This window comes from Triticum dicoccoides, chromosome 6A (genome assembly GCF_002162155.2).
Source record: "Triticum dicoccoides isolate Atlit2015 ecotype Zavitan chromosome 6A, WEW_v2.0, whole genome shotgun sequence".
Lineage (NCBI taxonomy): Eukaryota > Viridiplantae > Streptophyta > Magnoliopsida > Poales > Poaceae > Triticum > Triticum dicoccoides.
Genome location: NC_041390.1, coordinates 618071355 through 618084974, shown reverse-complemented (window position 1 = coordinate 618084974; position 13620 = coordinate 618071355).

The window sequence follows — 13620 nt, the reverse complement described above, 5'->3', positions numbered from 1 at the left end:
CGCAAGGCACTTGGGCGTCCTGGCATCGACCCCAGGATGGTTGCGAAGAAGAAGAAGAAGAAGCCTGCTATAGCTGAACCCGATGCACCAAGGCAAGAAGAAGTTCCGATTGTCTTCCCAACTGCAATAACTGGCTCGAAGCCAAAGAGCCTGTCAACCGCTTCAGAGCTCAAGAAGACCAAGACTGCTGAGGCCGAAGCAAGGAAGCGAAAATATCCTGAAGCATCTGAAACTGCCCCCTCTAAGAAGAAGAGGAAGGCCAAGAAAGATCGGGCTGCTCCCACAGAGCCCTTGATGGTTGAACCCATTTCTATGGTCTATCCTGAAGCTGAACGCCAACTGACTGTCCATGAGCCTACTTCCACAGAGGCTCATGAAGCTGAAGACATTCCAGCAGCTGATCCCATCGCTGCTGAAGACATTGGTCAACATGACAATGTAGAAGATGTTGCAGTCCTTCCTCAGCAAGACAACAGCGAACTCATCAGCATTGGTCGTCCGTTGACGCCAATTGCCCAGGATGCCTCATGGGCGGATCGCCCACAAGAGGAAGAAGACAATGAGGCCCAGCCCACTCAAACTCCACAGGCGTCGCCCATGTTGCGTAGGCTTCGCAAAGGTCCAAGGCCTCACGTCTCTGCTGAAGACATTCCGGCTGCATCAGCCGAACAAGAAGAAGTCCCACAAGTCCCCTCGTCTCACCAAGAAGCAGTTCTTATGGAGAATGTGCTTGTGTCCGACCCTCTAGCTCGTCAAGTGGAGGATGACAATCATGAGGCTGCCACAACCAACAATGAAGCTAATGTGGAGCCCTCCCCACCTAAAGCATCAGAAGACAGCGAAGCCACTGATCCTGACACTTCCATTCCTGAGTCTGCTGCCGGTCCCCAGTTCGACTATCATGTTGAGCACAGGCCTCAGGTACAGAAGCCAATCCCAAGACTGCCAAGGTTCCCAGGTCCTGCATCAGCACCTGGCTCCTTCAACATCAATGGCTTCAGGGCAGACAATACATTCTTCAATAGCTCCAAGAACCCCTACTCAAGGGAAAGGATTTCATCAGATCGGTTCTGGAGCTATCCTCAGCGAAGCTATTACTCATGCATACTGTACAACCAAGGTCGCATCTTCCCACACAAGCGCCTTGACGTTGAAGCTATAGCTGGTCTGCCCTGCCTAGAATAAGCGTTGGATTGTTTCAAGCAAGTGGGACTGCTGCCATTCATAACTGACCAAGAGCATTGGAATGAAGAGCTACTGCTCCAATTCTATGCCACACTCCACATCCGTGGGTACAACAGAGATCCGAAGACTTGGGTCCTGGAGTGGATGACCGGCAATGTTCATCATGAAGCCAATGCATTTGACATCATTGAGCTCACTCGCTTGCCCACTCCTGGCGATCTCTTCGAGCAAGGCTGTCAGCTGCATACTGAAGCTATTGAAAGCATCTTTCAGAGGCCTGAACCTAATATGAGTCAGATGCTCAGCATGATGAAGCCATTGCCCCAAGATGCTGCTTATCCCACAGAGTTCTTTGTTGAAGACCTTGAGTATCTGCCAAGAACCATCTATCACATCATCAGGCGGACTCTCTAGCCCATTAAAGGCCACTCTCCAAATGCCAAGATTGAGGGTGCAATGAAGACTTGGATATTCTATATCCTTCATGGCAAATGCTTCAATGCATAGGACTTTTTCATACGCCAACTTGCTGCATCAGGCTCTGATCTGTTTGGTTTGAAGTTCTACGCCCCTTGGGTAATGCGGCTAATCAAACTTCACTCTGCTATCTCGTATCAGCCCTCAGCCCGCAACCATCGTATCTTCTTGCCTGATGTGGATACCTCTGCTGAAGCCATCTATCCTAAACCTGCCAAGCAACCTCTAAGTCTTCAGAATGCAGAACACCAGAGCTTCACTCAAAACATTGAAGCAATTGAAGCAGTCTCTCGGGTGTATCCGTTGGCTGGCACTACACGTGCACCACGCCTTGCTTCCACTAAAGCCACTGACAGCACAACTGCTCCAAGACCCAAGAAGCGCACTCGTGTTTTCAATGACCGAGAGCTTCTTGTGGCCCTTCATCAAAAACAGGATAGGCATCATGACTGGCTGAAGCGTCAGATGAAAAGCCTCTTGGTGGATGTTAATCGCATTCGAAATCTTGCCACCAAGAATGCTTTGTTACCCATGAAACTTGTTGTCGTACATGGAAAGGGCTAACGATGATGTGTTCTGAAGCTGATCTTCAAGAGGATGGCTTCACTGAGTGATTCAAGTTTGACTCCACACCTCCTAGAAGGGCTGTGCTGCGAGGAACACCATCACTTGAAGACTCTGAGTTCTCTTCCTCTGCTGCAACAGTGATTGCCCGAGTTATCGAGGATGAAGACGATGCTACTTCACCACCACCCTCTTCAGCACCGCCAAACACCACCAACGACCCTGCTGCTCATGGGAACGAGTAGACACTCTATGTCTTCAAACCTTTTTGGTCCTTACTGACAAAAGGGGGAGAAGCATATGGGGTTGATAGTCTTCAAGCGGGTCCATATGGGCGGGTGCTTTATATTTTGCTATATTTTGCTTCGTGCTTACAACTCTCGTGTTGCTACATTTGGTTCTTTGAGTTGTAACACTTAAACTCGATGGTCCTCTGCTACTTGTTTGCCACCTTGCTTTGCGAAGATAAATTCCGCTTGTGCGACGATAAATTCCGCACTTAGATCATTCTGCAGACGTCCATTTTCCATTATGCATGACATTATCTTCATATACTTCTACATGCATAGTGGATTGTTATCATAAGTTGAAGTGGATCTCCACAAGTACAACCTGCCATGTGCATTTGCATTCCAAAAGAAAATTACATACATGCACATCTTCAGGGGGAGCCCTTGCAACTTATGAAGACAATTCCCTATCCTTTACAAATTTCACAGATTATATTCCCCGTTGAAAACTTCAACTAGTTTGTCATCAATCACCAACAAGGGGGAGATTGTAAGTGCATCTAGTGCCACCCCTAGTTGGTTTTGGAGTATTGACGACAAACCTAGTTGAGGGACTAATGTGTTTGTGAGAATTGCAGCATAACATAGGTAGAAGTCCCTCATTGATTCGGTTTTACTACCAGAGATGACCCCTAAAAATGTATGAAGACATTGATGTCAAAGGTGGTATATGAAGATATTCACATTGAAGACTATGACAAGAGAAGACACCACGTGAAGCTTATGGAGCTCGAAGACTTAGATCATTCGTAGTTCTCTTTCATTTGTGTTGAGTCATAGGAACCACCATACTGTTAAGTGGGGTCCAAGAGAACCAGTCAGAACGACTGAAGTGATGCCTAAACAAAAAAACCTATGTCTTCGAGTGAAGACTATGAGAGTAAATCTTGTCCAGAGTCGGACAAGTCAGCTTTGCTTGTAGCCCAAGTAAAGTTGTCGTGTGGGTTTGAAATCTGATCGTTGGAACACGTGTCAGTTCCTTAGTGACCCAGGGTCATTTCGGACAAATCAGGTCGGGTTGCCAAGTGGCTATATATAGCCCACCCCCCTACAACCATAAACGGTTGGCTGCTCAGATTTAGTGCACGGCTTTTGTCGTTTGAGAGCAACCCACCTCGAAGCCTTTGAGAGAGAGAATACCTAGCGAGGATAAAGCCCTAACCACCCAGAGCCAGAGAGAATTGGGCATCACTTAAGTCTTCTTGTCTGAGTGATCTGAAGACTTATTACACTTGAGGACTGTGCATCCTCCAGCCGGTTAGGCGTCGCGTTTTGAGCATCCAAGAGACATTGTGGATTGCCGGTGAACAAAGTCTGTGAAGGTTTGGGAGTCTACCTTGAAGACTTACCAGAGTGATTGGGCGAGGTCTGTGTGACCTTAGCTCAAGGAGAATACGGTGAGGACTGGGTGTCCTGAGCTGCGTGTTCAGGACTGGGTGTCCGGGACTGTGTGTCCTAAGGTTTAAATACCTAGCCGCTCCAACCAGACGTACAGTTGTCACAGCAACTCGAACTGGTCCAACAAATCATTGTCTTCAACGAGTCACTGGTTTCATCTTCACTTTCTTTTTCTTACTGATTACTCATTGTGAAGTCATTGCATGTCTGTTCTATCTTTTGTCTTCACAACGTGAGTGTATGATCTGTTTGGCTTCATAATATCTTCCTACCTGATCCTTATTACACTGCAGCTATTTGTCACTGTGCTTTCACTCTGTTGATACTTGACCATGGCTTTCCTAGTGTAGTCTACCTTCCGCTGCATAGTAATAGGCATATCTCTACTGTTTGTCTTCATAACTTCCACGTTTTGAAGACTTCCATAAAAATTGCCTATTCACCCCCCTCTAGTCGATATAACGCACTTTCAGGAGGCCCAGCCCAGAATTGCTATTTTTTTTCCTGTTTTAGGGTTTCGTAGAAAAGGAATATCAAACGGAGTCCAAATTGAATGAAACCTTCGAGAACGTGATTTTCTCAACGAACAAGACCCGGGAGACTTGGACCCTACGTCAAGAAATAAAAGAGGAGGCCACGAGGTAAGGGGCGCGCCTGCCTACCCCAGGCATGCCCTCCACCCTCGTGGGCCCCCTGTTGCTCCACCGACATACTCCTTCCTCCTATATATATCCACGTACCCCCAAACGATCAGATACGGAGCCAAAACACTAATTCCACCGCCATAACTTTCTGTATCCACGATATCCCATCTTGGAGCCTGTTCCGGAGCTCCGCCGGAGGGGGCATCAATCATGGAATGCTTCTACATCAACACCATAGCCCCCCGATGAAGTGTGAGTAGTTTACCTCAGACCTACGGGTCCATAGTTAGTAGCTAGATGGCTTGTTCTCTCTTTTTGGATCTCAATACAACGTTCTCCTCCTCTCTTGTGGAGAACTATTCGATGTAATATTCTTTTTGTTGTGTGTTTGTTGAGACCGATGAATTGTGGGTTTATGATCAAGTCTATCTATGAACAATATTTGAATCTTCTCTGTATTCTTTTATGTATGATTGGTTATCTTTGCAAGTCTCTTCAAATTATCAGTTTGGTTTGGCCTACTAGATTGATCTTTCTTGCAATGGGAGAAGTGCTTAGCTTTGGGTTCAATCTTGCGGTGTCCTTTCCCAGTGACAGTAGGGGCAGCAAGGCACGCATTGTATTGTTGCCATCGAGGATAGCAAGATGGGGTTTTCTTCATATTGCATGAGTCTATCCCTCTACATCATGTCATCTTGCTTAAGGCGTTACTCTGTTTTTAACTTAATACTCTAGATGCATGCTAGATAGCGGTCGATGAGTGGAGTAATACTAGTAGATGCAGGCAGGAGTCGGTCTAGTTGTCTCGGACGTGATGCCTATATACATGATCATACCTAGATATTCTCATAACTATGCTCAATTCTGTCAATTGCTCAACAGTAATTTCTTCACCCATCGTAGAATACTTATGCTCTCGAGAGAAGCCACTAGTGAAACCTATGGCCCCCGGGTCTATCTTTATCATATTGATCTCCTACTACTTAGTTATTTCCTTTGTTATTTACTTTGCCTTTATTTTACTTTGCATCTTTATCATAAAAATACCAAAATTATTATCTTATCATATCCATCAGATCTTACTCTCGTAAGTGGCCTTATAGGGATTGACAACCCCTATTTGTGTTGGTTGTGAGGATTTATTTATTTTGTGCAGGTATGAGGGACTCGCGCGTAGCCTCCTACTGGATTGATACCTTGGTTCTCAAAAACTAAGGCAAATACTTACGCTACTTTGCTGCATCATCTCTTCCTCTTCGGGGAAAACCAACGCAGTGCTGAAGAGGTAGCAATGACAGATGCTACTACTGCAGCCAGTCCCTGGGGTAACGGCGGGTCCCAGTTTGCAGTAGCGCTTGTTGGTGGGAATGTGCTACAGCTAAAGAATAGCTGCAGCGATGGTTTGTGCCGCTCACTACTACTAAGTACTAGTAGTGTGTCAGTCTAACCCTCACTACTGTTACCTGTCTACCTATAGGGTTTTCCCTAGTAGTGATACTCCATTGGCAGGAGTACTTACACTTCAAACTGAAACTTGACCAGAGTACTTACACTGCAAACTGAAACTTGACAATAAACAAACTAAAACTAAATTACATCGTATAAAAATGAAATTAAATTTGGTAAACTAGTGCTATATAAAACAAGTAAAATTTAGTAACCTAGCTAAATTATGTAAACCTACTTAAAGATGCAGACAACTTTTAAATCTCAGTGAACATGCTTAAAATTCAGCTTGACTATTCAACAAACTAATGTGGTATACTCTTTTTGGAACCTAAACCTTGTGAAACCTAGCTAAATTATCCGAATCTTGGGAAAATTCAGTTAACATTTGCGAGCAAAGGTTGAATTTAGAACTGTTGGGGAACATAGTAATTTCAAAAAAATTCCTAAGTACACGCAAGATCATGGTGATGCACAACAACAAGAGGGGAGAGTGTTGTCCACATACCCTCGTAGACTGAAAGCAGAAGCGTTAGCACAAAGCGGTTGATGCATGTAGTCGTACGTCTTCACGGTCCGACCGATCAAGTACCGAACGCACGGCACCTCTGAGTTCAGCACACGTTTAGCCCGATGACGTCCCTCGAACTCCGATCCAGCCGAGTGTTGAGGGAGAGTTTCATCAACACGATGGCGTGGTGACGATGATGATGTTCTACCAACGCAGGGCTTCGCCTAAGCACCGCTACAGTATTATCGAGGTGGACTATGGTGGAGGGGGCACCGCACACGGCTAAAAGATCAAAACGATCAATTGTTGTGTATCTAGGGTGCCCTCCTGCCCCCGTATATAAAGGAGAAAGGGGGCGTGCGGCCGGCCAAGAGAGAGGTGCGCCAGGAGGAGTCCCACTCCCACCGGGAGTAGGACTCCCCCTTTCCTAGTTGCATTAGGACTTGGGAGGGGGAAAGAGGAGGTAGAGAGGAAGGAAGGGGGGCGCTGCCCCCCTCTCCTTGTCCTATTCGGAATAGGGGGGAGGGGTGCGCGGCCCAGCCCTGGCCGCCTCTCCTCTTCTCCATAAAGGCCCACTAAGGCCCATTAACCTCCCAGGGGGGGGGGGGGTCCGGTAACCTCCCGGTACTCCGGTAAAATCCCGATTTCACCCGGGACACTTCCGATATCCAAACATAGGCGTCCAATATATCAATCCTCATGTGTTGACCATTTCGAGACTCCTCATCATGTCTGTGATCACATCCGGGACTCCGATCAACCTTCGGTACATCAAAATATATAAACTCATAATATAACTGTCATCGAAACGTTAAGCGTGTGGACCCTACGGGTTCGAGAACTATGTAGACATGACCGAGACACGTCTCCGGTCAATAACCAATAGTGGAACCTGGATGCTCATATTGACTCCCACATATTCTACGAAGCTCTTTATCGGTCAGACCGCATAACAACATACATTGTTCCCTTTGTTATCGGTATGTTACTTACCCGAGATTTGATCGTCGGTATCTCAATACCTAGTTCAATCTCGTTACCGGCAAGTCTCTTTACTCGTTGCGTAATACATCATCCCACAACTAAATCATTAGTTGCAATGCTTGCAAGGCTTAAGTGATGTGCATTACCGAGAGGGCCTAGAGATACCTCTCCGACAATCGGAGTGACAAATCCTAATCTTGAAATATGCCAACCCAACAAGTACCTTTGGAGACACCTGTAGAGCACCTTTATAATCACCCAGTTACGTTGTGACGTTTGGTAGCACACAAAGTGTTCCTCCGGTAAACGGGAGTTGCATAATCTCATAGTCATAGGAACATGTATAAGTCATGAAGAAAGCAATAGCAACATACTAAATGATCGGGTGCTAAGCCAATGGAATGGGTCAAGTCAATCACATCATTCTCCTAATGATGTGATCCCGTTAATCAAATGACAACTCTTTGTCTATGGCTAGGAAACATAACCATCTTTGATCAACGAGCTAGTCAAGTAGAGGCATACTAGTGACACTCTGTTTGTCATGTATTCACACATGTATGATGTTTCCAGTTAATACAATTCTAGCATGAATAATAAACATTTATCATGATATAAGGAAATAAATAATAACTTTATTATTGCCTCTAGGGCATATTTCCTTCAGTCTCCCACTTGCACTAGAGTCAATAATCTAGTTCACATCACCATGTGATTCAACACCAATAGTTCACATCACCATGTGATTAACACCCATAGTTCACATCGTCATGTGACCAACACCCAAAGGGTTTACTAGAGTCAACAATCTAGTTCACATGGCTATGTGATTAACACCCAAAGAGTACTAAGGTGTGATCATGTTTTGCTTGTGAGAGAAGTTTACTCTACGGGTCTGCCACATTCAGATCAGTATGTATTTTGCAAATTTCTATGTCAACAATGCTCTGCATGGAGCTACTCTAGCTAATTGCTCCTACTTTCAAAATGTATCCAGATTGAGACTTAGAGTCATCTGGATTAGTGTCAAAATTTGCATCGACGTAACCCTTTACGACGAACCTTTTGTCACCTCCATAATAGAGAAACATATCCTTATTCTGCTAAGGATAATTTTGACCGCTGTCCAGTGATCTACTCCTAGATCACTATTGTACTCCCTTGCCAAAATAATAGTGTAGGGTATACAATAGATCTGGTACATAGCATGGCATACTTTATAGAACCTATGGCTGAGGCATAGGGAATGACTTTCATTTTCTTTCTATCTTCTGCTGTGGTCGGGCTTTGAGTCTTACTCAATTTCACACCTTGTAACACATGCAAGAACTCTTTATTTGACTATTCCATTTTGAACTACTTCAAAATCTTGTCAAGGTATGTACTCATTGAAAAAACTTATCAAGCATCTTGATCTATCTCTATAGATCTTGATGTTTAATATGTAAGCAGCTTCATCAAGGTCTTTCTTTGAAAAACTCCTTTCAAACACTCCTTTATGCTTTGCAGAATAATTCTACATTATCTCCGATCAACAATATGTCATTCACATATACTTATCAGAAATGTTGCAGTGCTCCCACTCACTTTCTTGTAAATACAGGCTTCACCGCAAGTCTGTATAAAACTATATGCTTTGATCAACTTATCAAAGCGTATATTCCAACACCGAGATGCTTCCACCAGTCCATAGATGGATCGCTGGAGCTTGCATATTTTGTTAGCACCTTTAGGATTGACAAAACTTTCTTGTTGCATCATATACAACTCTTCTTTAATAAATCCATTAAGCAATGTAGTTTTGTTTATCCATTTGCCAGATTTCATAAAATGTGGCAATTGCTAACATGATTCGGACAGACTTAAGCATAGATACGAGTGAGAAACTCTCATCGTAGTCAACACCTTGAACTTGTCGAAAACCTTTTGCGACAATTCTAGCTTTGTAGATAGTAACACTACTATCAGCATCCGTCTTCCTCTTGAAGATCCATTTAATCTCAATGGCTCGCCGATCTTTGGGCAAGTCAATCAAAGTCCATACTTTGTTCTTATACATGGATCTCATCTCAGATTTCATGGCCTCAAGCCATTTCGTGGAATTTGGGCTCATCATCGCTTCCTCGTAGTTCATAAGTTCGTCATGGTCAAGTAATATGACCTCCAGAACAGGATTACTGTACCACTCTGGTGCGGATCTCACTCTGGTTTACGTACAAGGTTCGGTAGTAACTTGATCTGAAGTTACATGATCATCATCATTAGCTTCCTCGCTAATTGGTGTAGTAGTCACAGGAACAGATTTCTGTGATGAACTACTTTCCAATAAGGGAGCAGGTACAATTACCTCATCAAGTTCTACTTTCCTCCCACTCACTTCTTTCGAGAGAAACTCCTTCTCTAGAAAGGATCCATTCTCAGCAATGAATATCTTACCTTCGGATCTGTGATAGAAGGTGTACCCAACATTTTCTTTTGGGTATCCTATGAAGACGCACTTCTCCGATTTGGATTTGAGCTTATCAGGTTGAAACTTTTTTCACATAAGTATTGCAACCTCAAACTTTAAGAAACAACAGCTTAGGTTTCTTGCCAAACCATAGTTCATACCGTGTTGTCTCAACGGATATAGATGGTGCCCTATTTAACGTGAATGTAGATGTCTCTAATGCATAACCCCAAAACGATAGTGGTAAATCGGTAAGAGACATCATAGATCACACCATATCTAATAAAGTACGGTTGTGACGTTCGGACACACCATTACACTGTGGTGTTCCAGGTGGCGTGAGTAGTGAAACTATTTCACATTGTTTTAACTGAAGGCCAAACTCGCAAGTCAAATATTTTACTTCTACGATCATATCGTAGAAACTTTTATTTTTGTTACGATGATTCTCCACTTCACTCGAAATTCTTTGAACTTTTCAAATGTTTCAGACTTGTGTTTCATCAAGTAGATATACTCATATCTGCTCAAATCATCTGTGAAGATCAGAAAATAATGATACCTGCCGCGAGCCTCAATATTCATCGGACCACATACATGAGTATGTATGATTTCCAACAAATCTGTTGCTCGCCCCATTGTTCCAGAGAACGGAGTCTTAGTCATCTTGCCCATGAGGCATGGTTCGTAAGCATCAACTGATTCATAATCAAGTGATCCCAAAAGCCCATCAGCATGGATTTTCTTCATGCGCTTTACACCAATATGACCTAAACGAAAGTGCCAAAAATAAGTGCACTATCATTATTAACTTTGCATCTTTTGGCTTCAATATTATGAAAATGTGTATCACCACGATCGAGATCCAACAAACCATTTTCATCGGGTGTATGACCATAGAAGGTTTTATTCATGTAAACAGAACAACAATTATTCTCCAACTTACATGAATAATCGTATTGCAATAAACATGATCCAATCATATTCATGCTCAACACAAACACTAAATAACATTTATTTTAGGTTTAACACTAATCCAGAAAGTATAGGGAGTGTGCGCTGATGATCATATCAATCTTGGAACCATTTCCAATACACATCGTCACTTCACCCTTAACTAGTCTCTTTTCATTATGCAACTCCCGTTTCGAGTTACTATTCTTAACTACTGAACTAGTATCAAATACTGAGGGGTTGCTATAAACACTAGTAAAGTACACATCAATAACATGTATATCAAATATACCTATGTTCACTTTGCCATCCTTCTTATACGCCAATTACTTGGGGTAGTTCCGCTTCCAGTGACCAGTCCCTTTGAAGTAGAAGCACTCAATTTCAGGCTTAGGTCTAGACTTGGGTTTTTTCACTTGAGCAGCAACTTGCTTGCCGTTCTTCTTGAAGTTCCCCTTTCTTCCCTTTGTCCCTTTACTTGAAACTAGTGGTTTCGTTTACCATCAACACGTCATGCTTTTCTTGATTTCTACCTTTGTCGATTTCAGCATCACGAAGAGCTTGGGAATCGTTTCCATTATCCCTTGCATATTATAGTTCATCACGAAGTTCTACTAACTTGGTGATGGTTACTAGAGAATTCTGTCAATCACTATTTTATCTGGAAGATTAACTCCCACTTGATTCAAGCGATTGTAGTACCCAGATAATCTGAGCACATGCTCACTACTTGAGCTATTCTCCTCCATCTTTTAGCTATAGAACTTGTTGGAGACTTCATATCTCTCAACTCGGGTATTTGCTTGAAATATTAACTTCAACTCCTGGAACAGCTCATATGGTCCATGACGTTCAAAACGTCTTTGAAGTCCCGATTCTAAGCCGTTTAAGCATGGTGCACTAAACTATCAAGTAGTCATCATATTGAGCTAGCCAAACGTTCATAACATCTGCATCTGCTCCTGCAATAGGTTTGTCACCTAGCGATGCATCAAGGACATAATTCTTCTGTGCAGCAATGAGGATAAACCTCAGATCACGGATCCAATCCGCATCATTGCTACTAACATCTTTCAACTTAGTTTTCTCTAGGAACATATCAAAAATAAAACAGGGGAGCTAAACGCGAGCTATTAATCTACAACATAGATATGGTAATACTACCAGGACTAAGTTCATGATAAATTTAAGTTCAATTAATCATATTACTTAAGAACTCCCACTTAGATAGACATCCCTCTAATCCTCTAAGTGATCCTGTGATCCATATCAACTAAACCATGTCCGATCATCACGTGAGATGGAGTAGTTTCAATGGTGAACATCACTATGTTGATGATATCTACTATATGATTCATGCTCGACCTTTCGGTCTCAGTGTTCCGAGGCCATATCTGTTATATGCTAGGCTCATCAAGTTTAACCTGAGTATTCCGCATGTGCAACTGTTTTGCACCCGTTGTATTTGAACGTAGAGCCTATCACACCCGATCATCACGTGGTGTCTCAGCACGAAGAACTTTTGCAACGGTGCATACTCAGGGAGAACACTTATACCTTGATAATTAGTGAGAGATCATCTTATAAAGCTACCATCGAACTAAGCAAAATAAGATGTATCAAAGATAAACATCACATGCAATCAAAATATGTGACATGATATGGCCATCATCATCTTGTGCCTTTGATCTCCATCTCCAAAGCTTCGTCATGATTTCCATCGTCACCGGCATGACACCATGATCTCCATCATCTTGATCTATATCAATGTGTCGTCACATGGTCGTCTCGCCAACTATTGCTCTTGCAACTATTGCTATTGCATAGCGATAAAGTAAAGCAATTATTTGGCGCTTGCATCTTATGCAATAAAGAGACAACCATAAGGCTTCTGCCAGTTGCCGATAACTCCAACAAAACATGATCATCTTATACAACAACTTATATCTCATCATGTCTTGACCATATCACATCACAACATGCCCTGCAAAAACAAGTTAGACATCCTCTACTTTGTTGTTGCAAGTTTTACATGGCTGCTATGGGTTGAGCAAGAACCGTTCTTACCTACGCATCAAAACCACAACGATAGTTTGTCAAGTTGGTGCTGTTTTAACCTTCGCAAGGACCGGGCGTAGCCACACTCGGTTCAACTAAAGTTAGAGAAACTAACACCCGCTAGCCACTTGTGTGCAAAGCACGTCGGTAGAACTAGTCTCGCGTAAGCGTACGCATAATGTCGGTCCGTGCCACTTCATACAACAATACCGCCGAACCAAAGTACATGCTGGTAAGCAGTATGACTTATATCGCCCACAACTCACTTGTGTTCTACTCGTGCATATGACATCTACACATAAAACCAGGCTCGGATGCCACTGTTGGGGAACGTAGTAATTTCAAAAAAATTCCTACGTACACGCAAGATCATGGTGATGCACATCAACGAGAGGGGAGAGTGTTGCTCATGTACCCTCGTAGACCAAAAGCGGAAGCATTAGCTCAATGCGGTTGATGTAGTCGTACGTCTACATGATCCGACCGATCAAGTACCGAATGCACGGCACCTCCGAGTTCAGCACACGTTCAACCCGATGACGTCCCTCGAACTCCGATCCAACTGAGTGTTGAGGGAGAGTTTCGTCAGCACGACGGCGTGGTGACGATGATGATGTTCTATCGACACAGGGCTTCGCCTAAGCACCGCTACAGTATTAT